The following is a 25,266-nucleotide window of genomic DNA, read 5'->3' on the forward strand; positions in this document are numbered from 1 at the left end:
AGAACGGGCTTGAATCTTTGTACAGAGGCATATTATTAGAATACAAGAAAAGTAATTTCAGCGTTTTTAAAAATTCATCCCCTAAAATGGTTAAAAAGGGGTTGAAAGTTTATTATAGGGTTCAAATTTTATTTACTATCAACTTCGTAAATAGGTAGTTAGGTAGTAGGTCTTATTAAATAGAGGACATGAAAATCTTCTAAGGGGGTTGAGAGGGATTATGTAGAGAACAATTTTATTTAGTTAGGGGCTAGAAACTTCGTAGGTTGTGAAAGACAAATCTCATGCGTTGTATAATATTAATAATTAACAAATGATTAACCGTCCTACTGCAATATTTTGCTGCATAATGTTCTAAGCTAATGTAGAATATATAACCACCAATATACAAATCCACGCGTACGAACTCGCGGGCAACAGCTATCTATCTATCTATTCTATATATATAAATGCACGTGTCCTGACTGATTGACTGACTGACTGACTCATCAACGCAGAGCCGAAACTACAAATGCTAGAAAGTTGAAATTTGGACACGAGGTTGCATTTATAAAATGTATAAGAGCTAAGAAGCGATTTTGAGAAATTCTACCCCTAAGGGGGTTAAAAAGGGCATGAAAGTTTGTATGGGGTTCAAGTTTATTTTGAACTAGGAATTAGAAACTTTATCAAAAGGTATAATATTAAAAAACAAGAAAACTAATTTCAGCGTCTTTGAAAATTCATCCCCTAAGGTGGTGAAAAAGGGGTTGAAAGTTTGTATGGAGAAGAAAAATTTTTTTGATTGCGGGACTTGAAACTTTGTATATGGAGATATTATTAGAATACAAGAAAAGTCATTTCAGCGTTTTTGAAAATTCATCCCCTAAAAGGGATAAAAAGGGGTTGAAAGTTTGAATCCATTACAAATGCTTTGAAACTTCTTAGAAAGGCATAATAGCCGATTACAAAAAAAAGCTATGGGACGTTTTTTGGAAATTCAACCCCTAAGGGGGTTAAAAAGGGGATGAAAGTTTGTCTTGGGGTTCAAATTTTATTGTAAGCTAGGAACTTGACACTTCGTAAAAAGGTATTATAATAAAAGAGAAGAAAACTAATTTCAGCGTTTTCGAAAATTCATCCCTCAAGGTGGTGAAAAAGGGGTTGAAAGTTTGTATGCACATCGAATATTTTTTGAGTGTTGAAAGTTTGTATGGAGATCAAACATTTTTTTTCAGTGCGGGACTTGAATCTTTGTATAAAGGCATATTATTAGAATACAAGAAAAGTAATTTCAGCGTTTTTGAAAATTCATCCCCCAAGGTGGTGAAAAAGGGGTTGAAAGTTTGTATGGATATCAAACATTTTTTTGAGCGCGGGACTTAAATCTTTGTATTTGGGGATATTATTAAAAGACAAGAAAAGTAATTTCAGCCTATTATAAGAATACAAGAAAACTGATTTTAGCGTTTTTAAAAATTCATCCCTTAAAAGGGTTAAATAGGGGTTGAAAGTTTGTATGGAGATCAAACATTTTTGTGTGCGGGACTTGAATCTTTGTATAAAGACATATTATTAGAATACAAGAAAAGTAATTTCGGCATTTTTGAAAATTCTTCCCTCAAGTTGGTAAAAAAGGGGTTGAAAATTTGTATGGAGGTCAAACATTTTTTTGAGTGCGGGGCTTGAATCGTTGTATAAAGGCATATTATTATAATCAGGGGTCGGACAAAAAGTGCCGATGACGTAAAAATGACGTAGTCTTGCACACAGGATGATGTTTGAGTTTGTATTTAAACTTCCGTGTGACATGTAGTAACAAAGTAGTATTAATGAAGTAACAAAATAATCGTAAATAAATCCATGGAATTAATAATACAGGTGGTAGGGTGATGTAGTGAATGCCGGCCACAATATTCGAGTACAGATGACATTTTAGAGCGTTTTCTTATACATTAGTAAATATAAATTTTAGCTAAATATAATCGTGAAGATACAATAGCTAAACAATAACGATGTCAATTTATTGTTCATCTGATTGACAATGTGTCAGTCAAAAACGTACTTACTCATTTCAAGTGGCGATATCGTTTAATAGAGAGTTGATAAATGATAAGTGATAATTGTTTATGAAAATCAAAAATACTATTTGAAATCATCCTATAAGTGGTTTGACGTCATCCACACTTTTTGTCCGACCCCTGATTATAATACATAATAAGTAATTTCAGCTTTTTTAAAAATTCATCCCCTAAAAGGTTTAAGAAGGGGTTGAAAGTTGGTAGAGAGTTCAAATTTTATTTAAAGCTAGGAACTTCAAACTTCGTAAATAGGTAGTTAGGTAGTAGGTTTTACTAAATAGTGGACTTGAAAATATGCTGGGGGTTGAGAGGGATTATATCGAGAACAATTTTATTCAGTTAGGGGCTTGAAACTTCGTAGCCAGGTTGTGTATAATAATTAACAAATGATTAACTGCAGTCCCTACTGCTGTCGTTTTCTGCATAATGTTCTAAGCTAATATAGAATATATAACCACCAATATACAAATCCACGCGTACGAAGTCGCGGGCAACAGCTAGTACAGAATAAAATAAAGATTTAAGTGGGGCTCCCATACAACAAACGTGATTTTTGACCGATGTTAAGCAACGTCGGGCGGGGTCAGTACTTGGATGGGTGACCGTATTTTTTGCTTGTTTTGCTCTATTTTTTGTTGATGGTGCGGAACCCTCCGTGCGCGAGTCCGACTCGCACTTGGCCGGTTTTTATTCAAAAACACAACTTTAAGATTCTAAATTAAAATCAACTCCGAGGTTTTTCAGTAAGGCCTCTGTTGTGAGCGAACCCAAGAGTATTCCCATTTATTGTGCGAGTGAAGCTAAGTCGACTTTTCAAAGATTCAATATAAAGCTGTTCTTTCTACTAGAATTAACTAAATCCTGAAAATCTACTGATCTGTGGAAATACCATCAAATTCTACAGCCATTTCTCATAAAAGTAATTCGGAACAAAATACTCACATGACCCAGCTACGCTACGTTTACCTACACACAAGTGTCACATAACCTATATAAACAGCGTAGCTTAGGTCTGATGGAAATGCAGTCTAACGTGACGTGACCACAAGACTCGTAGCACCTGTGCGTAATCAGAGAGAGCACTTATACTGGTTTGCAGAGCCTTTGACTCGCCTCTCTGTCTCGATTGACATTGACACTCCATTATTGCCTTTGCGTACAAAGCTAGAGTTATCTTTGCTTGAATGCCGACCAGTCTATCCTTGATCTTTAATCAACGTCGTTGTCATAACTCTCAGGGTCACAGTTATATCAGTACGTTTTACTGTATTTGGAAAGCGTTTGGAATTACAGACCAGCTTGAATTAACCTAATGAGCGTCGGAAGGGGAGGCTATTCACTGCGACCCATTCAATTATTAGTCACCGCAGACCAGAATTTTAAGAATTTCACGATCATAATTGTACTGAGATTGTGAAAAGGATGACTGGGGAAATGTAAGAACGGTGTTGGTTCTGTGCTCGAGTTGAATAGGTCTGTATTCAAGATTTGACTTCATTTATTAGTTTATTTTATACGTAAAGAGTTACTTCACGCTAAGAAAATCTTACTTTTGCCTTCAGAAAGAATAAGCCGTTGCTTTCCCTTCGTGCCTTTCTTTTGCAAAAGAAGAGGATCAAATTGGAAAATATTAGTTGTTTGAAAGATTAAGTACGACCAGAAGTAGGCTTATTCTCCTAGTCTGGCTACCTCAATAGAAACGTCAACACCGCCTTTTTCTTGCCGTTTCTCCGTAAGTAATGCTTTTAATGGGATGGCACTCCCAATAACTGGCACTAGTTTTCATTTGACTTGTCTACTGATATTTTAGTGTATCTCGGGCGCACCAAAATTAGGTGTTGCGACCCCAGGAAGCGATGTTCAAATTTCAGTTACTTATTTTCCTAAAGTTACCTACTTCAAATACAGCAGTCTAAGAATTACCTTCGTAGGCAAAATAAATTTTTTTTTACCGACTTTTTTAAATACCGACTTCATAAAGTTTACAACAGACATCAAATTCAAATTATTATAGGTTTCGAGTAAATTTATAGGTATCCTGAGATGCCTGAGTTTAAGAGACTATCAAGGTCGTACCAAAATTGTTACGAACAGTCTCAGATAATACTTAACAGTAGAAAAGTAAAAAAATCTACTGCCACATTACACTCAAATAAAATAGCGTTGAAGTGTGAAAATCCTTTCACCTACCTGGCCTCGCCTTAATAGGTATGTATGTAAGTTTAACCTTTATTTTACTGTAACAATAATACCGACTATTACAATAATATGTGTAAATTGTATAACTCTCGTCAATATGGTCAATGCTCAAATCCAACACCAAGTTTTGTCATAAACGCCAACAGCCTAAAGACACATTGTTTCACAGAAACCGACGACCGAGTCAGCGATCGCATTCCTTGCTCATCGACACCGAGTTTGCTCGGGCCAATAGTCTGTGGTCTGTAGTATTTGGACTTTAGCTTGTGGTCTGTACTATTTGGTCTGACGACAAACAGTCTTCAAGCCATGACTGTCTGTCGGTTCGTTATTCGCGGTTGCTGGCAGTTAATAAGGATCTCAATTTGGTTAAAATTTAAGGAGGTCCTTAAATTTTAAAGTCAATTATAAAATATTGGCTATCTACCTCGATTAATTTCTGAGAATCGCAATCAATTTAATAGTTAAATTCACGCTGTAATGAATCATATATGTTCCAGTCATTTATAATTTAAATTTACCTACAAAATAAATCAAGCAGCAACATTGGGAAAAAAATTAAACGATGCACCAGTAATTCGTACCATTAGTTCGTACTCGTAATGTTTTGACCTGCCGCTGATCTGCGTTTGTAGGAATTCACTTGACAAAGCCAAAAAGTTACGAATTATAAAACTATAGGCTCTTATTACACGAAATTACATTTTGTATACTTACTCGGAGTTTTATAAGGTGTCTGAACGTAGAGCTTTTACAATTCGGAACTATAAAAAAATCGAAATATATATTAGGTAGGTACTTTAATGTGAATGACGAAGTGACCTTGAGATCATATACTTACACCTACAGTTTTTGTTGTTTCGCGCATCTTGCCGTGTACCCTAGGGTACGGGAGTTCGGGTGTGATTGGCCGCACGATAAGGTACACATAACTCATCGCCGCTAGCTTCAGATTGCACACGATTTATTTCGCCCGCCATCATGCATTATTCTGCGTAAACACACGCGGTGTACCTACTCGCAAAATTACTGTTCGTTTTCACCATGTACTTTTTCTATCACAATAATGGCAAAATAATCAAATTCTCTCTAATTTTATACAGTTAAAACAGATTCTTGTCTAGATTTACAAGAGTATTACATTCGCGTCCAAACGCAAATGTCTTGGTGTTATCACAACATACCTAATGTATATTTTCGGAGCTCTAGCCACTTCAACCATGTATGCACTACCTACTATAATCGCTGTTTTGTAGTTTTTGTACCAGGTAAGGTAGATTTTCCTTTCTTAATTTTAGTAATTACATCAGTTGGGGGGGGAAGAAATAGATACTTCGCATGTTTGATTACCTTCGACATCCTACACACAAAAAATACTAGACCGTTCAATAAATTTTAAATTCCTGAGCCCAAACTCAACAGTGCGCGGTTTAAAGAAAATGCATTAACTACTCGTGAACTGCTCGCAAAAGTTCTTCCTTGTTAACTAGTTGTTCGACGTTTTGGTTTTTATCAGCAGAAGTTGGGAATAAATCGGGCCCGAGACGCTGCACACGTCAGACGGCCAGAAGTACTCTTACGTACCCACAAGCGAACACAAGGGGCTGCATTCGTATAACCACCGAACGGGGCAAATACACTCGAAACACACAGAACACAACATATTTAAGTACACAGCTCACAGCACAGAGACATTCTACATTATTTAGCCAAGACGGGTTGACAACGCTTTTGACTTGATTTAATTTGATGAATGATTTGAAATGAAAAGTGAGATTATGATCATATGATAAAGATAAAAGAAAATCATTATTTGTCACTGCCGAACATCGCGCTGTCTTATAATTAGTAGACTGTCACGTCTATGTCTGTGCTTTATACAGTCTTAGTGCAAACAATATCATCACCTTATAAAACAAAGTCCCCCGCCGCGTGTTTGTATGCTCGCCATAAACTCAAAAACTAAGTACTGAACGGATTTTCATGCGGTTTTCACCTATCGATAGAGTTAAGGTGACAGTCCATTTCCAACTGCAGCTGCACTACTGCTGCGGCGTTACTGGTGCGACATTACTGCAGCGGCGATAGCGGCGGCGACTGCTGCTGTTGCGTCGTGCAGTCGCAGCAGCGTTCGTGTTGCTTGTCAATCAATGTCAGTGTCAGACGTATAAATAAAAATACTAATTTACTTTCGTATATTTTACAAGAAAAAGCAAGTTACAATAATGCTACATGATAACGAAAAAGAATAGAAGACCAGATTGCCTTTCTACGGGAGTCAGAGGCAGTCGAAGACAGCTACCAATAAAATCTGATATTGAATTGTCGTTGTGATTCAGGGAATATTACCGATTAAATGAAAAGCAATTCAACGGTGTTTGAGGCTTAATAATTGACTAAATATACCCAGGTAAGCTAACATTTTGAAATTATCTTCCCCATCTTCTTGGCTAAATGCGTGACGACCGCAACAGCACACAGCAACCTGACGTGCTCATTTAGCTTGTGAAGTATACGGGGTGTGCCCTTGATCCACCTACATCACGTAGGTACGTGATCCAGCCAAATCCAGCCGGCAGTGTCAGTCAGTGGAGAGTAGTACTCGGCCGTCAGAAACGTGCGGACACTGCCGGCTGGATTTAGAAGTCTACGATAAACGTCCCCAGGTAGGTTCTTTTATCAGGTCTTTCATTGGTTTCTGCAAAGTGATTCGTGGGTTCCGGAAAAGGCGATGTGACACGTCGTTCGGTATTAGCAAAATATTACAGATTTATCTTTCTGAGGTTCAATATTAAAGCAATTTTACTTTCTTCAGGTACCTAAAGGTATAAAGGTATAATAGTTATTTTCGATACAAGTGCGAAATAGAGGAAATTCGAAACGAGTGGCGATAAATTGCGAATTACCTATTCGCACGTGTATCGAACAACGTTTTACAGTACATATGGCCCTTTAAATTTTTGACATCGCACGAAAAGTGCTATTTTACGCACTGTCTCATTTCAAACATAGACAGAGAGAAGCATATTATATTTGTCTTAGGCTAGTACTAACACCGAAAAGAAATCGATGAGTAGAGTTTTCTTTGTTCATATTTACTGGCAAATTGGGTTTGCCAGACTATAGTTAACTCTCCGGATTTGACGCTCTCTTTCTGGTTTCCTATCTTGCTTTGTGATATAGCTTAATACAGATTAGCAAAAAATTAACAGTAGGTAGAATCTGTGCGGAAAGAGAAGTCGTGAAATGTATGTCGCCCAATACATTCCACGACTTTTCTCTTTCCGAACAGACTCTACTATCGGGATTGTTTATCCTTGGGTGTTATAAACTCCTTAGAATGTAGTTGGTTATATCCATTTTGCTTAGAACTACTGATATCTGTGACCAAGACATTTCAGTGCAGTGACAGATTTGACGTGCGGTCTGCAGTCGCAGTTGCAAGAATACACCAAATGCGCGAAAATCACCATGCTGCGTGCAGTCCGGCTTGTCATTCATTTTACTATGGAATTTGACAGTTAGACCGACGCGTTCAGGCCGCTGCAGTAGTGTCGTAGCAGTAGTGCAGCTGCGGTCGGAAATACGTTAAAATGACCATATTACATGCAGTCGGTATTGTCATTCAATTCACTATGGAAATTGACAATCACACCGACGCGTTCAGGCCGCCGCAGTAGTGTCGGAGCAGTAGTGCAGCTGCGGTCGGAAATACGTTAAAATGACCATATTACATGCAGTCGGTATTGTCATTCAATTTACTATGGAAATTGACAATCACACCGACGCGTTCAGGCCGCCGCAGTAATGCCGGAGCAGTAGTGCAGCTGCAGTTGGAAATGGAATGTCACCTTTAGTCTTGAGGAAGGTTTATGTATAATTTGTTAACCCGTGCGAAGCCGAGACGGGTCGCTAGTTTTTAATAAAAGAGAAGGTTTGTAGATCCCATCCTAAGAGGCCCCTATTCTCTCAATAACAAAGCACGTGCTTATCGACAATATCGACTGCAACTAAAACAATTTTTCTATAAAGTTTTTCATACCCAGTTGAAAGCGCGACCTTTCAAGGTTTTTGTATGTCTGAAGCGCTAATTAAACATTCCTATGGCCTTGTTATTGCTTCTACCAAATCTTAGTTCGCATAAAAATACAGCCTATATTTAGGGTAAAAATGATTCAACTAATTTATGTAACTATATCTAGTATATATAGCTTAACCTAAGGGTCTATACGCGTATTAACTCCTCAGATCACATATTCTTCGTTAAAACTTACTTATGAACAAGGGCCTTGATGTACTGACTTCCCATTTTCACCGAGAACTCATTAGCGTACGTTGTTCGCTTTCGTTTGAGACTTTATAATAATGTAGGTCCTACAACATCCCCCAACCTACAACATACTTACTCAGAGATTGCATTTCGTCATGAGAAATTATTTCACGGAATTCATGAAATGAGACCAAAAGACGAGGTGAAGAAGACTTTCATTTAATTATTTGCGCTTGTGAGGGCAAGTAATCAGCTGTGCAACACAAGAAAAAAGTAGTAAATCTCAAATGATACATAGGTACATAGGTTAAAATAATTTCGTTGGTACAAGCAGTGCCGGATTAACCAATAAGCAAAACAAGCACGTGCTTAGGGCACCACGTCTAGGGGGGCACCAAAAACGTAGGCAAAAAAACGCACAGGCTGCACTAGTATGTACCTACAATATGAAACTTTTTGTGCGTGTAGAAGTACCCATCTAATAACGAAGGGTCGTAGGAGTAAGAGAGTGAGAGCACGATGAAGATATCATCGTAGGCATTTGATTTGACCATACAAAGGGGCCCTCAAGCTCATGGCTATAAAATCTTGCCGTCGGGCTTGCGGCCAGCCAATTTTTTCGACATAGATTACCGATTATATAGCGAATTTTGCTCTCTTGCACGCCAGATTTGTCGGCCAGGCCAAGTTGCTGCATAGCCGCGATCCTTCGACCTAATTGTTAAAGTGTTATAAGGCCGAAAACTAAAAGCATCCTATCAAGTCGCGCTTTCGAGTGATGCCAAAGAGCGAGCACTAGGAGAGTCGTGATTACATAGATTATAGATTCGTTTTCAAGCCACTCTTTTGCAGTTCGGCGTTATGTCTCATGCGAGGCCTTCCACCTCACGCCAAAGTCGATTTTCTGCCTCAATTACACTTGGGCTTGATCCAAATCCAAGCTTTCCTCTCTAGCAGCTGGGCTTTCTGCCTAGCTCACACTTCGCCATTGGTTGTAAGTATGATAACGTGCCGCGGTCGGACGCTCGGGACGTCCAGCCTTATGCGGAGCTAGGCCTTCGGCCTCGTCCAGTAAAAATGTACAATTTAATATTTAAAACCTTCGCGATTTGAACACATATTAACTCACATTTATAGACGTGTCTAACGCGAAATTTATTCAATTACCTTTATATACCGACGTTTCGACACAGGTTTCACTGGTCGTGGTCGCGGCTAACCGATATCCCAGCAAAATGTCAAAACAGAGATTTGTGCAACTACCCGACGAAAAGTGTATGAAAAAGTTTGGGGTAGACATCACATTTTCAAACCACCCACTACACATAATGTTAATTATTGTCAATAGTCCGACACGCAACACTCACTATATCCACGCACACGTCCGAAGATAGATCCTTTGGCTTTAAATTCTGTATCACTGGTTCCCAAGTTGGCGATAAGTTGAATCCATCCTCCCTATTAAAATTCCTGGGGTGTTTCTTGATTTCAATTGCTTCTCGCACAACTCGAGGATAATAATGGCGTATTTGCTGGGACATGGCTGGGACATCAGTTAGCCGCGACCATGACCAGTGAAACCTGTGTCGAAACGTCGGTATATAAAGGTAATTGAATAAATTTCGCGTTAGGCCCGTCTACTATACTATGTAGTGCAGCCAACTTTGAGAGAGGTGACATTCGGATGGCGACTGCAGCAGCATTCCTGTTGCAAAGTTACTGCTGCAGCACTGTCAATTTCCGTGTTAAAATGATGTGACGGATTGAAAATGACCGTCACTCAATTTACCAAGAAAATTCAATATAATCTTAATGTCCCTAGGGAGAGGGGGCACCATGGTCTAGAAATGCTTAGGGCACCAAAATACCTTAATCCGGCACTGGGTACAAGCCATTACCTAGTTCAACCCACGATTTCCTAAGTATATTGAAACGTTACGCCTTACTTATTCACCTAGCTACCGGAGCTTACCAGTCTTGCTTAGCTTCTTGCTAACTAAAATTCCTAATGTACTCCCGTGTTTAAAAAATTCTTTTGACCCAAAATCCACAAGGATATTGAAATCCGCGCAAAGTCGGGGCAGAGAGCTAGCCTAAATAATTAATCGCGTACTACGTCTAAGGCTGGCAACAAAGAGGTGGCGTTAGTAATTCATTTGTGCTCGCTTTGTATACTAAACCCATCTATGTTATTGTTAGCATTCAAGAATAATCCGGTCGCAAATAACTACATATTTCGTACCAATTAACCCTGTTATTTGTAAAAAAAAACAACGGGTTGCACTCCGGGAGTGCCGGCAGAATTGAAAACTCAATGACTAGTCCAAAATGTCTGCAGCACTATGTATAATTGAGGTTAACGCCATCTAGCGTTATTTCGTCGCATTACTTGAAACCCCTAAGCACATCACTGTTAATATTCGAGTTATATTAATACCAGTTAGAGGGAAACTCACCAGATGGCATTTAAATCAATAAAGAAAAACTCAATGACATTGTAACATTTTTTCGATCAGGTCACGTATTCAGTTTAACATTTTTTCCCCACCTCAAAAAGTGCACAACGCCGCTAAAGAAGTTTTCACTTCAAAAAAAGCGGCCAAGTGCGAGTCGGACTCGCCCATGAAGGGTTCCGTATTCAGGGGATTTATGACGTATTAAAAAAAAACTACTTACTAGATCTCGTTCAAACCAATTTTCTGTGGAAGTTTGCATGGTAATCATATATTTTTGGGATTTTTTTTGGGTCATATATTTTTTTTCGTTTTATCATTCTCTTATTTTAGAAGTTACATGTGTGCCCCCACATTTTACCACTTTGGAAGTGTCTAGCTCTCGCGCAAACTATTCAGTTTAGAAAAAAATGATATTAGAAACCTCAATATCATTTTTGAAGACCTATCCATAGATTCCCCACACGTATGGGTTTGATGAAAAAAAATTTTTTTTGAGTTTCAGTTCACAGTATGGGGGACCCCCAAAATTTATTGTTTTTTTTCTATTTTTGTGTGAAAATCTTAATGCGGTTCACAGAATACATCTACTTACCAAGTTTCAATAGTATAGTTCTTATAGTTTCGGAAAAAAGTGGCTGTGACATACGGACGGACAGAGACGGACAGACGGACGGACAGACAGACAGACATGACGAATCTATAAGGGTTCCGTTTTTTTCCCATTTGGCTACGGAACCCTAAAAATCAGCCCACATTTTATTTCTGGCAGGGGGTTATTTTGTTTTTTTAGGTACTTACTACTTGTTGCCATCTGCATAATTTCTTATTTCAAAGTAACAACCTTTTAATTTAATTTCGATTAACCATTCGGCGCTCACAAAATCCAAATCAAATGTCCCCGAGGAATTTTAATCTATTTTGGTGGTGGCTGAGGAAAAGTCGTCACTATTTGAGTCACGCGTTCCCCGGGGCACAGTCTAGTGATGTGGTGATCCCGGAAATATTACCGGGGAAAATAATTTGGCCAAAAGTGGCCGTATTTGGAGCTTAGGCACTGCTGGTTCACACATAATATGTTTGGCGTAGTCGATGTGGCTAATTCCGTCATAGGGGTTATTCCGTCTACTAGCGTTTTTCTTGAACAACGTACAAAATTGATAATTTCATCGACAAAGCAGCGATTGCTTCTAGTTTGAGCAATCAAAAGCAGATGTTTTTTTTCCTACGATTGAAAATCAATAGTACATTACATACCTAGGGAGGTGAATTCGTGAATGCTCCAGATCGCAGGTGTTTGTGGCCCGAACCGAAGGTGAGGGCCATAAATATGCAATCTGGGGATTTACGAATTACCGCCCGTGGTTTGTCTAAAGTTTTACCTCTTGCCTTGGCCAGGAAGTGAGATTTTCTCCTCGCGTAGCGGGGAGAAAATCCCACTTACGGGCCTAGGGTGACGTAAAGAAATATACGCTCGTGGACGTAATAGAAATATGACGGAATTAGCCACATTAACCTTACCTACACAAATTTTATTTATACTGTTCATTAGTTTCTCAAGTTAACAAAGGCAAATAAATAATACCAACATTTATTATGTCTCTGTTTGACCCAATGGTTGACTGGTAGAGAATGCCTTTTGGCATTAAGTCCGCTATTTGTATATTTTTCTTTGTTGTGCAATAAAGTTTAAATAAATAACCACAATTGAAACATTCAAATAATAAACTCATAAGTCATAACAATAATATTTATTGACTACTTTGTTCTACGACGGAATATCTCAAGTGGGTAGGTATTATAATGTGTCCATTTAAGGGTAAAATCCCGAGGGATAAAAGTGCTTGGAGGTGATTTGTATAAAAGCAATTCGGCCAATTTAATCGCATCAGAAACGCACGTGTCAAATCCCACGATGCGGAACAAATCTCAATTTACCTACCTTTGTACCTCTTTATTTTTATTTGTAGGTATTTTTATTGCAAAATCGCACAATGGTAAGCGTAGTATTTAACGTGTTTTTAATGTATTTTTCGGATTCGAGATACTGTAGCCATCACTTATGGTATACTTTTTTTGAACGGTGGAGTATCTAGATTGTTTTTGTTTCAGTATTGCAGTATTACCTATGTAAGAAGTACTGACAAGGCTGGCACATCACTACAGGGTCGGATGCAGGCGATTTGTCTTCATCCGGCCAAGGTCGCCAATTCGCCATCTTACTCGCATCAGCGGGGATTGACACGTAGCGGGACAAATCGTAATTTGTGTCGATTTATTTATTTTGTAGTAGCGTAGGCGTATGTACGTACGTGTACAAGCGAATGCCAAAAACTGTTGGGCTAGCTGACGCAACTCCTAAATGCATACGGTTACCATCAGTTTGTCACTGACATAAACGCCGTCGAGAACGTAATTTACTTTCTATACATCCCGTTTGCACGAATATGCGAGTGCGAGCGAGATGTATAGAAAGTAAATTACGTTCTCGACGGCGTTTATGTCAGTGACAACTGACAAACTGATGGTAACCGTACAGGGAAAGGAATGCCTTGATGTTAAAAATACGTTACGATACTAGTTAAACCTTAAAATAAATTAATACTTATTAATAATAAATAATAGTTTGACTCACGACGAGGTAAATTATGTAGACAGGTAATAAGTTTTACTTTGGGATCAACCCCTAAATCGCGGCATAAAATTACTTATTTATCGTACAGCAAACTTCTTTTAAGAGTGTAATTTTTTTTTGCATTTTCGAGAATGTACCCATACTAAAGTCGCTCAAATGGGCACATTCATAACACTTAAACTATCGTGAGTACTGACATATAATATGAACTAAAAAACATGCATCCGAAGATGAATACCAGAGTGACGCATTCGAAACATGTCGCGCTAATGGGACTTAAATACGTGGCATGCCGTGGGTTAAACCATTTGATTTTATTATACATTCATGTCGCAAAAGGTTGGAAAAAGACGCAAGACCAGATTTTATTGTAGGCATAGGTACTTCATCTATTTTATGTCATATGTAAGTTGGTTAACGCCTAAATGATAAGTAGCAATGAAGTTATAAGATGTTGTGTTAGGGTTGTAGGTACGTTTTGGCCTCGATCCGGTCCGGCGCCGGCAAACAGCGCCGTAACGAAGCAACCGGAACTGAAGACCGGTCCGGGAGCCGGCCGAGTGGCCGTAGCTTTTTGTTTTATATATGTATGTATATGTACGTCTGTTTTAATAATATTCCTGCTTTGAAGTAGGTATACAAAACGAAAACAAGTATTTGGGGAACAATCTTACACAGATCGACCTTGCCCCAATCTAAACAAAGCTTGGGTACTATGTGACGATATACATACGTATATAGGTAGTTAAATGCATACTTAAACACACCCATAACCCACCACTCAACTCAAGAACAAATATGTGTGATGACTATACAAATAAATTCCCTTACCGGAACTCAACCCCGGGTCAGACTAAGCTAAGAATCGTTCACTCATTACGTTGTTTCACGTACTTACTTACTTCATTATTTGCTCTTTTTTATAGGGGTCAAATTTTGAAATTTTTAAAAAACGAATTTGTCCCATTTTAAGCAGAAAGAAATGCAGGAACTTTGCAATGTTCTCCTTGTTTGTGTTGTTGAAGTTTGTATAGTTATAGACTAGGAACTACTCGATGGAACAGCCGTTATAGTTGCCTAGCGGCTCCCGTGCTCTCGGGGTAAGATATATAGGAGCGGTGCGGGCACAAAGAATCAATCGGACGGCGGCGAAGCTGTTTTCTTTTCCAATCAGTGGCCGTCCCAGGGGATGAACGCTCCCACTCTCACTGTAACCACAGACTACCAGCATCCTCAACCGAGGCGTTATAGGCTTACGCTTTCACGCAGATACAGTAGTTATGATTCTACACTGTGGCTAGGGCCAGTCCAGGGTGTGATAGTTAGAAATAAATTGAATATTGGAGAGCTCAGATCGTTCGTTTCGTTTCTAGATTGAGTGTGGCTTTATTTTGAACATCGTAAAGTCCGATGCGGGTGACGTACGATAAACGGTGTCTGTCGCCGCGGGTTTACGGCGTCAGTTCTTGGCTTTGCTACTTAAAATCGAATGAACTGAAAATAGTTGGTCGGGTGCAGCGTCTATATAGATTTGCTCCTCGTCACTTACTCTAAAATATTGAAGTTTTATACAAAGTGGAAGCGAGAGCACTCAACTTACACTTGACTATTTGATCTAGATACGACCATGAAAATGTAAATATGATCGAGCGCTAAAATGTACCTAATCAAAAGGAGTTTTTGGACCGAAGGCCAGAAGGCCAAAAACTCCTGTTGCAAAAAAAACATATCACACTTCAGGCGAAATAATGAATGGCATTCTCTATTAGTCAACTTAGTTCCAAACTATCGCGTAAAAAGTCGGCAATGGGATGAGATATAAGTACCTACTTACCTACCTTTTATCTCTATAATTTCACATTCATTTTTATTTATTATACGAGTATGTTTTTGAAGTGAAAACTTCTTTAGCGGCGCTGGGCACTTTTTGAGGTGGGGAAAAAATGATAAACTCGAGACAGCGTATGGCGATCACGTGACCGTAAGGGGCGTAAGGCGATCACGTGACCGCAAGCCCCGTAAGGCGGCCACACATAATTTAAATGGCATTTAAATCAATAAAGAAAAACTCAATGTTATTTGACATTTATGTTGCGGACTCCTTTTCAAGACTCTTTACCTATGTTCAAATAATTTGACGTTGTCATGGCAGTATGTAAATAAACATGTCAATGAAAAAGTGTGATCTTATTTAAGAGTGATAATAATATAAGTATAATAAATAAATAGAATACCTCCGCTAAACGTATGTATCGTGTTACCGGGAGTCGGTAACATAGTGAGGTGAGTTTTCACTTCTATCGGCACTCCCGGAGTGCAACCGTTGTTGCTTGTTTTTATATAGCAGTCACAGTAACAGATGTTGAGAAATGGTGCATCCAGATTGCCTATTTTTATTTGATGTTATTATTTGTTTGTTATTTATTTTCATTTGCACGTGCACCTAATCTCAAATAATATCAAAATAATTAAATGAGTAATTGAAATGGTTTCCTGTTGATCCGAGTCCGTACTCAGCAATCAGTATAAGGGTAACATTCCATTTCTCACCGCAGCTGCACTACTGGTACTGAACGCGTCGCTGTTACTGTCAATTTCCATAGTAAAACGAACAGTAGTGCAGCTGAGGTCGGAAATGGACTGTCACCTTAAGCCTTAATTTTCTCAAAATCTCAAAACAAAGAGCATTTTTGATTTAAGCAAAATAAAAACGGAAATGACGTGAAAGCTTTCCTTTTAGGGCGAATTATTTAGCAGTTTATTTTATGGAGCGATCAAATCAGAAGGGAAGCAAAACCTTTGGTGGGTCATCAAATAGACAAGTAATGTCGAATCATCCGATCCAATATCTTACTTAGCGGCTTAGAATCGGTATACGCATCGCACATGTGGGTTTACGGTTACTAGATTCCGCTGAGATTTGATTGAATTGTGCTTACATGGGGAAACATTACCGGGTAGTAAAAAACGTTTACGATCTCTGTTAAATGAAGATATTTGACTTTGAGTCTTTCGCGAGCGTAGTAATGTGCGGAGCTGGCTTTTTACAGTTCTGCTAGTTTTCCTTAAGGCAGGCAGGGCCAATTAGCTGCGAGGAAGGAAGACATGCGGATTTAATATTTCGGAGCAAAATGTAAGAATTATGTAAAAACAGTTCATTATCTTAGTAATTGCTTTAATTATCTAATTACCTACATTAATTGGGAAGGTTGTGTGGAGACCTCTAAAGGGATAGAAGATGTTCAAATATATAACGCAAAATTATGACATGAGATTGTTAAGTAGGTAAGTACTAAAATAAACGTAAATAATGTATGGAAATGATAGCTAGTTTTCTGAATAATGTATGCAAAATGATAGCTAGATAGCTAGTTTTTTGCAAACGATTATCATCTTGGCTAGGCCCCTACTTTACATTTCCCTTAAATGGGGAGTGCAGAAAGACTAAACTCAATATTTCAGTGACCGTCCCGGCCCGCGCGGCGTCCATGAATTAAAAATGAAACTAAAAGCCCCATTTCACCATTTGTGTATTTCATCAAGTTAAAAACTCTATTCTAACGGCTCCAGCCGAAATATTTACGGCTCAAGTAAACAGCCGATAGCGGATTGTAGCTTTCCCTGTTGGCTGTGTCGCGTTGCTTGATAGCAACGTTAGCTTTATTAGCTAAGCCAACGCCATTACCAAAACGTTATTGATTTCTCTCAAACATGCAATGAAATATTGATGTTATGTTCCTTAACACCTGTATGTAAAACCCTTTTTATGTGCAAATAAATGATTATGATGATGATGATGATTATAATAGGCTGCGAAGTATGACGTTTCAGGTGCGGCTAGGACAAGAGGTCGTTAATGGAATTTCATACAAATCTTGCAGGCCTAGGCCAGCAAAGTCCTCTTTTTTAATTTCCATTTCACAGATACTTGTGACACAGCATCATGGCATTCAACCATTTAAAAAAATAAGAGGCAGTATTTGCTTTATGGTTCGTAATGACACTCTGCCACTACGCCTATAAAAAAAAGAAAAAACAATGTTTGCTATAATTTGCAGTTTTATTGTATAAAATCAACATGAACATAATAAATAATACATTATTAACCAAATTCTATAATTTTAAATGACAAATTTAACTACACAAATAAAAACATTTAAAATATTTCATCTAAACGTTAGCGGTAAATAGGTCTACTCAAACACGCGTAGTTATTTTTTTAAATTGTTATGGAGGCAAAGTTGAAAAATTTTCATTATGTATTTCTGTTTTATTGGACTTATGGTGCGTTGTTGATTTTTTTACTTTAATATGAGTTCCGACGAAGTAATGAAATTAATATAGGAGTTGGAATTGGCAGCGTAAGCAGAATTGATTTTAAATAACTTGCTGCCTCTGCCGCCAAGTCAAAGACGAAGTATGTAGGTATATGGTTGCTTATAGCAATTTTATTCTTTGAGAAACTAAGAAAAATGCTTACAGTATATTAGAAACAGTTTTGTGGCATATTTTAAAGAAATGAAAGTAATACAAAATCGTCAACACTGTGGAAACTGGAAATTATACTTATTTACTCCATGCATAAAGCAACATGTACCTATGTGAAACATGATATCAAATATCAACATGAAAGACTATGTAAACTTATGCGACGAAAACGACAGTCAGACAGATACAAGGCGAAAAAATCAAAGATACATGAAAATATACGGGTAGTAAAAATACACGACTCGTGTAAAATATACGCATGATAAAGATATAGGTACGTGTTAGTTATATTTTGGGTGTAGTTTACTTTTAGTTTTTCTATAAATAAAACTTGGGTTTCGTGGATTTTTTATTTTATTTATTTCATTGCGTGTTTGAGAAAAGCACTATACATACCTCGGCGGGAAATATGGGGTTGCCCGCCTCAGACCTATCCGTCTATACCCAACAAGCAAAATTATCCCAGAACGCATACTTTATAAGGCTATTTGGATTTATAAAACTCCAATTATAGCATCAAAATTGGCTAGTGCGCTTTTTAGAGCATAATTAAATGCCGTTTTAACTTGAGCACATTTACTACTATAACTTCACCTTGTAACCGTTTACAAGAACAGATTTCCTGGCCATTATAGGCATAATTTATCTTATAAAAGCATACACTAAGAGTGATTACACTTAGGAGTAATCACTCCGGTTACTTAGACTTATAAGCGCTTATAAGAGAACATCTGCGGGCCGTTATAATCTTATGGCTCCTGTAAGAGCCAATATCAAGAGTATATATACTGAGGAGTAATCACTCCGGTTACTTAGACTTATAAGCGCTTATAAGAGAACATCTGCGGACTGTTATAATCTTATGACTCCTGTAAGAGCCAATATCAAGAGTATATATACTGAGGAGTAATCACTCCGGTTACTTAGACTTATAAGCGCTTATAAGAGAACATCTGCGGGCTGTTATAATCTTATGACTCCTGTAAGAGCCAATATCAAGAGTATATATACTGAGGAGTAATCACTCCGGTTACTTAGACTTATAAGCGCTTATAAGAGAACATCTGCGGGCTGTTATAATCTTATGACTCCTGTAAGAGCCAATATCAAGAGTATATATACTGAGGAGTAATCACTCCGGTTACTTAGACTTATAAGCGCTTATAAGAGAACATCTGCGGGCCGTTATAATCTTATGACTTCTGTAAGAGCCAATATCAAGAGTATATATACTGAGGAGTAATCACTCCGGTTACTTAGAATTATAAGCGCTTATAAGAGAACATCTGCGGTCCGTTATAAGCAAATATAAAGTTAAATTACTTGAAGTCATTTACAGTTCTTGTTTGGTTTTGCAAAGAAAAAATTTTCAAAATCGGTCCAGTAATGACGGAGATATCGAGTAATAAACATAAAAAAAACATACAACCAAATTGATAACCTCCTCCTTTTGAGATTTTTTGGAAGTCGGTTAAAAATCGAGCGGAACCCTTGCGGCGACGCTTAGAATCACAAAATATTAGGTACCTACTAATTAAGGATCAGTCCGGGAAATTTTATTTTATTACTTTTTATAGTTAGGTTTTTGTGTCGAGGGTTTTTTATTTTAATTTTGCATTGCTTAACCCTACTTTGGTAAGAACATGGCGAGTTCTTTGGTTTTGCCACATGCCGTTATAAAACCATGTGCACCTATTATAATCCTATAACGCAATTCAAAATGCCTACTGCGAATATGGCAGCTACCTGTACAATTTTCTAAACAAATTGATAAATATTAATATGTAAATATTCCAAATACAAGAGGCGCGTTAAAATTTTAACCATAAACGTGATAGATTTCACAGAAAATCCATGTTCCCCTACGTATGTAGTACGCTAGAAATAGTAATTCACCAAGACATTAATAGAATTCACATTCATTACTTACCTTATAATTTGCTTGAATTACAAAAAAAAACACAATATGTGAACAAGTGTTTGGCAACAAGCGATTCCGTTCCACGACTATTCAGATATGGAATTATAAAAACATTGTTGAGAGCGTATTCATCTCACTTTTTACTATAACATACTTAGAGTAGGTTTAACAGGAGTATTTAGATTAAGGTAGTTCTATTATAGGAGTACTATTGGCGTAATTGGAATTTCAACGGGCCATTATAAATATCTTATAAGTGCCAAATATACTTGGAATTATAAAAGCATTGTTGAGAACGTATTAATCTCACTTTCTACTATAAAAAACTTAAAGTAGATTTTACAGGACTATTTGGATTAACGTAATTCTATTATAGGAGTACTACTGGCGTAATTGGTACTTCAACGGGCCATTATAAATATCTTATAAGTGCGAATAGACTTATAAAGTGGGCCCTTTTCCGGACTTGTAACCGCTTATAATTCCCTTATAGTTCTGATAAAAGGATGGTCTTGGGATAATTATAAAACTATATTTTGCTTGTTGGGTATGTCTTCGGCCGGCAACCCCTTTTGTCCCGGCCTCTGTAGTAATGTACTATTATTAGAGGTGTAGTCTATGGCGTTATTTATAGATTAGATTAGATTAGATTAATTTATTTCTTATTGAAAATGTACATTAAATTTTACATGTCAAAATAAAATGCATTTACAAAAAGATCGTCACAACACAATATCAATAATAATCATCATCTTCCTCGCGTTGTCCCGGCATTTTGCCACGGCTCATGGGAGCCTGGGGTCCGCTTGGCAACTAATCCCAGTAATTGGCGTGGGCACTAGTTTTACGAAAGCGACTGCCATCTGACCTTCCAACCCAGAGGGTAAACTAGGCCCGTATTGGGATTAGTCCGGTTTCCTCACGATGTTTTCCTTCACCGAAAAGCGACTGTTAAATATCAAATGATATATCGTACATAAGTTCCGAAAAACTCATTGGTACGAGCCGGGGTTCGAACCCGCGACCTCCGGATTGCAAGTCGCACGCTCTTACCGCTAGGCCACCAGCGCTTCTCCAACAATATCAATAATAATAATTAGAATAATAATCTAAAAAATAAAAAATAAACGCCAAATGCATTACACGCCTGAATTAGCTGTGAACAGTTTGTATATGAATTATATGAATAAGGGGGTAAGAGTTCACATCGGGACTAAACGGCGTTGTACGGTGACATATTACGATACGGTAGAGCGCCATCTACACTAGCTGTTCAATTCGAAGTATGACTGTGTTAAAATTGTACAAATCTTAAGCAATCAATGACTCTTTCCCATAAATCCTTCAAAACGATTAGTATTGTGGATTGTTCGATATGGGTCCAACCGACCAACATTTCTGTAAATATGTCAACTTGTCTCTGGTCTTTCGCTAATTAACGGACTTAATTTTTCTTTTTTAATCTTTAATGGCTTTTAATTCTTAAAAATGTAAAGTATAACTTCACGAATTGTCAAGTATCGTCTTAAAACTTCATCGTGGTTGATAAAGTAACGTAGGTACTTAGAAGGTTTGACCTAGGAGTAGCTTGCCGGTAAGTAAACACAGCTCAAGAGATCACGTGGACACAGACAATTTATACCTACTTAATAGTTTTTACGGAGCCCGCTTCCGCTTAGCACTTGCGCCGGGCCGCAAAACTCGACTCTTTGACTTCGAAACAAATAGTTAATTACCTAGAGAGCTCGTTAGGCGCGGATTGTAGCTAACTCACTGTTCTGCCTTTTTCTGCCTCCGCGGCAGAATGCTTTGCCGCCACCGAATAAGTTACCCTGCTTACCCTAAATGTTAAGTAAACATTTGTCAAGCACATTGTCGTAGAAATCGGACGGATTCTTCTTTATTTTACTTAACACCTGCGTTCTATTTAAATACATGTTTATTAATCACTTGACTTATATCGACCGGGATATGGACCGTGATTATCTTTTGTATTTTTTTCGAGCTCCCGATATTTCGACGCAGTTACATGCATCTCGTTCACGGGTGATGAAGTTAGCGGGTGGGTAAAACAACGATTAAATAAACTTCTCAAAGTGTTATAAGATCTAAATTAATTTGTCCGGATATTATTATGATACGCACACTCAACTGACAACTGTTCTAATAGTTCTAACGCAGGGATCTTCAAACTTTTTGATCCGAGGGTCACAGCCATAATTTGGAGACATCTAGTCTATAACGTATAAAATTATGTATATTCAAAACTATGGAATTCGATTAGAATGGGACTTAATAACGTATACATTCGCTTAAAATTACAGTTTGAAATACGACATTGTCTTTGTGGCCTCGAAGAAATGTCGGAGGTAATTTTCAAGGTAATTTATACGCGATTAAGTCCCGATTTAGCGAATAATAATATTAAAAGCTTGTTCGGAAGTATGTACTTTTTTTAATTATGTAACGGATGCTTCGGTATTGAACATTGGACCTCATAAACGTTCCTTTGGCAACATGAAAAAGAAACAGGATAAAAAAGCCCGTATAGAAATTTAAAGGAACGCTCCGTCTATCTAATTAAACTGGGTCTTGTGAAACAATATAAGCTGGTCGTTAGAGGTTGTTTCCCAAATTGTCGACTTAAGAGCGACCGGCCCGAAAGTAAATTTATTTACGACGAAATGAAAAAATATGCCACGTCCTGAATTACTTTGCTCTTATAAAAAGGTTTCCTATGTTTAATATTCATTTCATAATTTGGGGGCACGGTTATTTGTCTCTAAAATATGTTATCCTGTTATACGAATTTCTCGTACTCGTACGTCTTATCAAAAAAAAAAACAAATATATATGCTTGGATAGCAAACTTAGTGCGTGAGAGTACAATAAATAATAAAACAATTTAAAAAAAAACGTTATTAAATAGTAGTGATTTGGCGTACGAAAAGCTCGTTTTTGCTTTTCCTTTTTTATTATTTTGCCATCAATAAAACAGTTCTAGGTCATGATTTATTTTATTATGTAAAACAGTGTTTATTTAAATTTATAAACAGACAATTATTTATCATTAAGTACATACATTATAACCGATTTTATGATTTGTAATACCAATGCCTGATATAAACCGAAAAAATACTATAAAATGTTAACAAGTATGAGTTGCAAAACTAAGTAACAACTTGTATAAAAGCCAACATTGCAACTAATTGATTTTGTGAACTTGTTTTAATTGGTCCCGAGCGACAGAGTCAAAAGTTTAGTGTAATATTTTTTCACACTTTTATTGGTAACTATTACTTCTCGTCAATTGGTTGTCCATATTAAATATTTCTCAAGACCTTTCTAATGAGCCTAAACTCAAATGTGGTTGTGTTTTTCCATCTAGGTCTAGGAGTACATTTGAATAGAATATTTCATTATTAATTGCAATTAAATATGTGAGTGTTCTCGGTTAAATGAACTATGTGATTAGGTAACTATTGGATTGGAGTAATAAACATCGATGCACGTAATACGAGTATAATGTGCAAATTTATAATTTCATGTAAGTTTAAAAAAGGAAAGACTCGTAACCGCAAGGAGTGTACTCATGTAAACATTTTTTTCTTTATTGCGGTTTTCTCGCAAAAGTATTATAAACGTTGATACATGTACTGTGTGAAAACGTAAGTTTATACCTGTCCCGTACCTAGTAACTTAATTACTTAACATACAATACACATAATAAACATACTTTGGTTTTACCGAATTTGCATTTTTTGCATTTTGTCGTCGTGAAGACTCAATTTACTATTTTCTTTATATTTATTGTTGAACTCAACGGAGACACAATTCATAATTACAAATGGGAACTTAACATTTTTTACTATTAGGTTTACTAGGTACTTACATAATTTGCCTTAGGCATTTTCCATTAAATATAAATATTTGAACTACTTTGAATATTGTATAGTGAGTAATGTCAAAGTGTGGAAATGTCATCCATAATTAAAAAATTTCTCAGTTTGTTCTATTAAATTGGTGAACAGTTAGCTTAGACGGACTCCGCTTCTTTCTTTCCATATAAATTATGAACTCATTGTGTTCATCATCGCACGTAGCAGGGCTCGCCGGAGCAATCTTATTTCATTTTATTTCATCACATTGTCTTCCTGCACGCCAGTAATTACTCTTACTTAGCGCCCTCATTAGCTCGTCTCTTTACAGCGCAACTTTATACGTTTTTAGAACCCCTAGTGTAAATTTCATGGGATAGCGTGCGTTCGCGTTTGGGTTATGTCTATTTTTGTATGGGATTTTGGACAATGCGCCAAGCGGGACGTTTTGGATACTCAAAATCCCGTACAAAATGCCATGATCCGATAATTATATCAGATCCATAACGAATCTGATCTAATTATTAAAATCCGAATACGCCTGGACGGCAAATTACACATTCTCGATACAACCTTTGAACCCTTATTTTATGCCCTGCAGAGGAGGAATAAAAAAGCTACTGAACTTATTTTATGAATATATATTTTTAAATCTGAAATAGTTTTCCATTTTAACACACAAGTTGCAACTTACTAATAACATAAAACCTTTACAAAAACATACGCGTCTTTGCAAACGTCTTTCACAAGAAACTTAAGTCCCACAAGAACATGTTTCTATTCAAAATGTTTGCCGCCCAAAGTACCGACAACGCTTGCCGCCCAAAGTAGTTAGCGCTGTTAAATTGTTATTTTATGAAATGTAGGCATCAGGGAGCCTGAAGAATGGTTTTATTTAGTGCTTCCCGCCGCCGGCCCCTAAACACCAATTTATGAGGCAGCCTTTACAATTTCATTCGGCTCGGCTGTGGCCCCTGGATGCTGGCACACTTATATACTTAACTTTGTTGTTGTTAACAAATATTATTAGAACATTGGTAAAAATAGACAAATATTTAGTAAATTTTTTAGCACACTTTCCCATGAAAGGGTGTTATTCCACTTAGGCGGCAGTAATAACCAGATTTATTAAAATAATTTCATTAAATTATATGAATTACAAAACGAAATTATGGTAATACATAAATAGTAATTACATAATTGCTTGATTGTCTTCGGTTACTGCGATAGTTATTCATTAAAATTTAATGAATAACTATCGCAGTAACCGAAATTTAATGATTAAATTAATCAATTAAACATTATACACAAAAATGTTCCGGTTACTTTTTTATTTCATGTGGGTTTAAACTTTCTTACTTC

This window comes from Cydia amplana, chromosome 18, assembly GCF_948474715.1.
Source record: "Cydia amplana chromosome 18, ilCydAmpl1.1, whole genome shotgun sequence".
Taxonomy (NCBI): Eukaryota; Metazoa; Arthropoda; class Insecta; order Lepidoptera; family Tortricidae; genus Cydia; species Cydia amplana.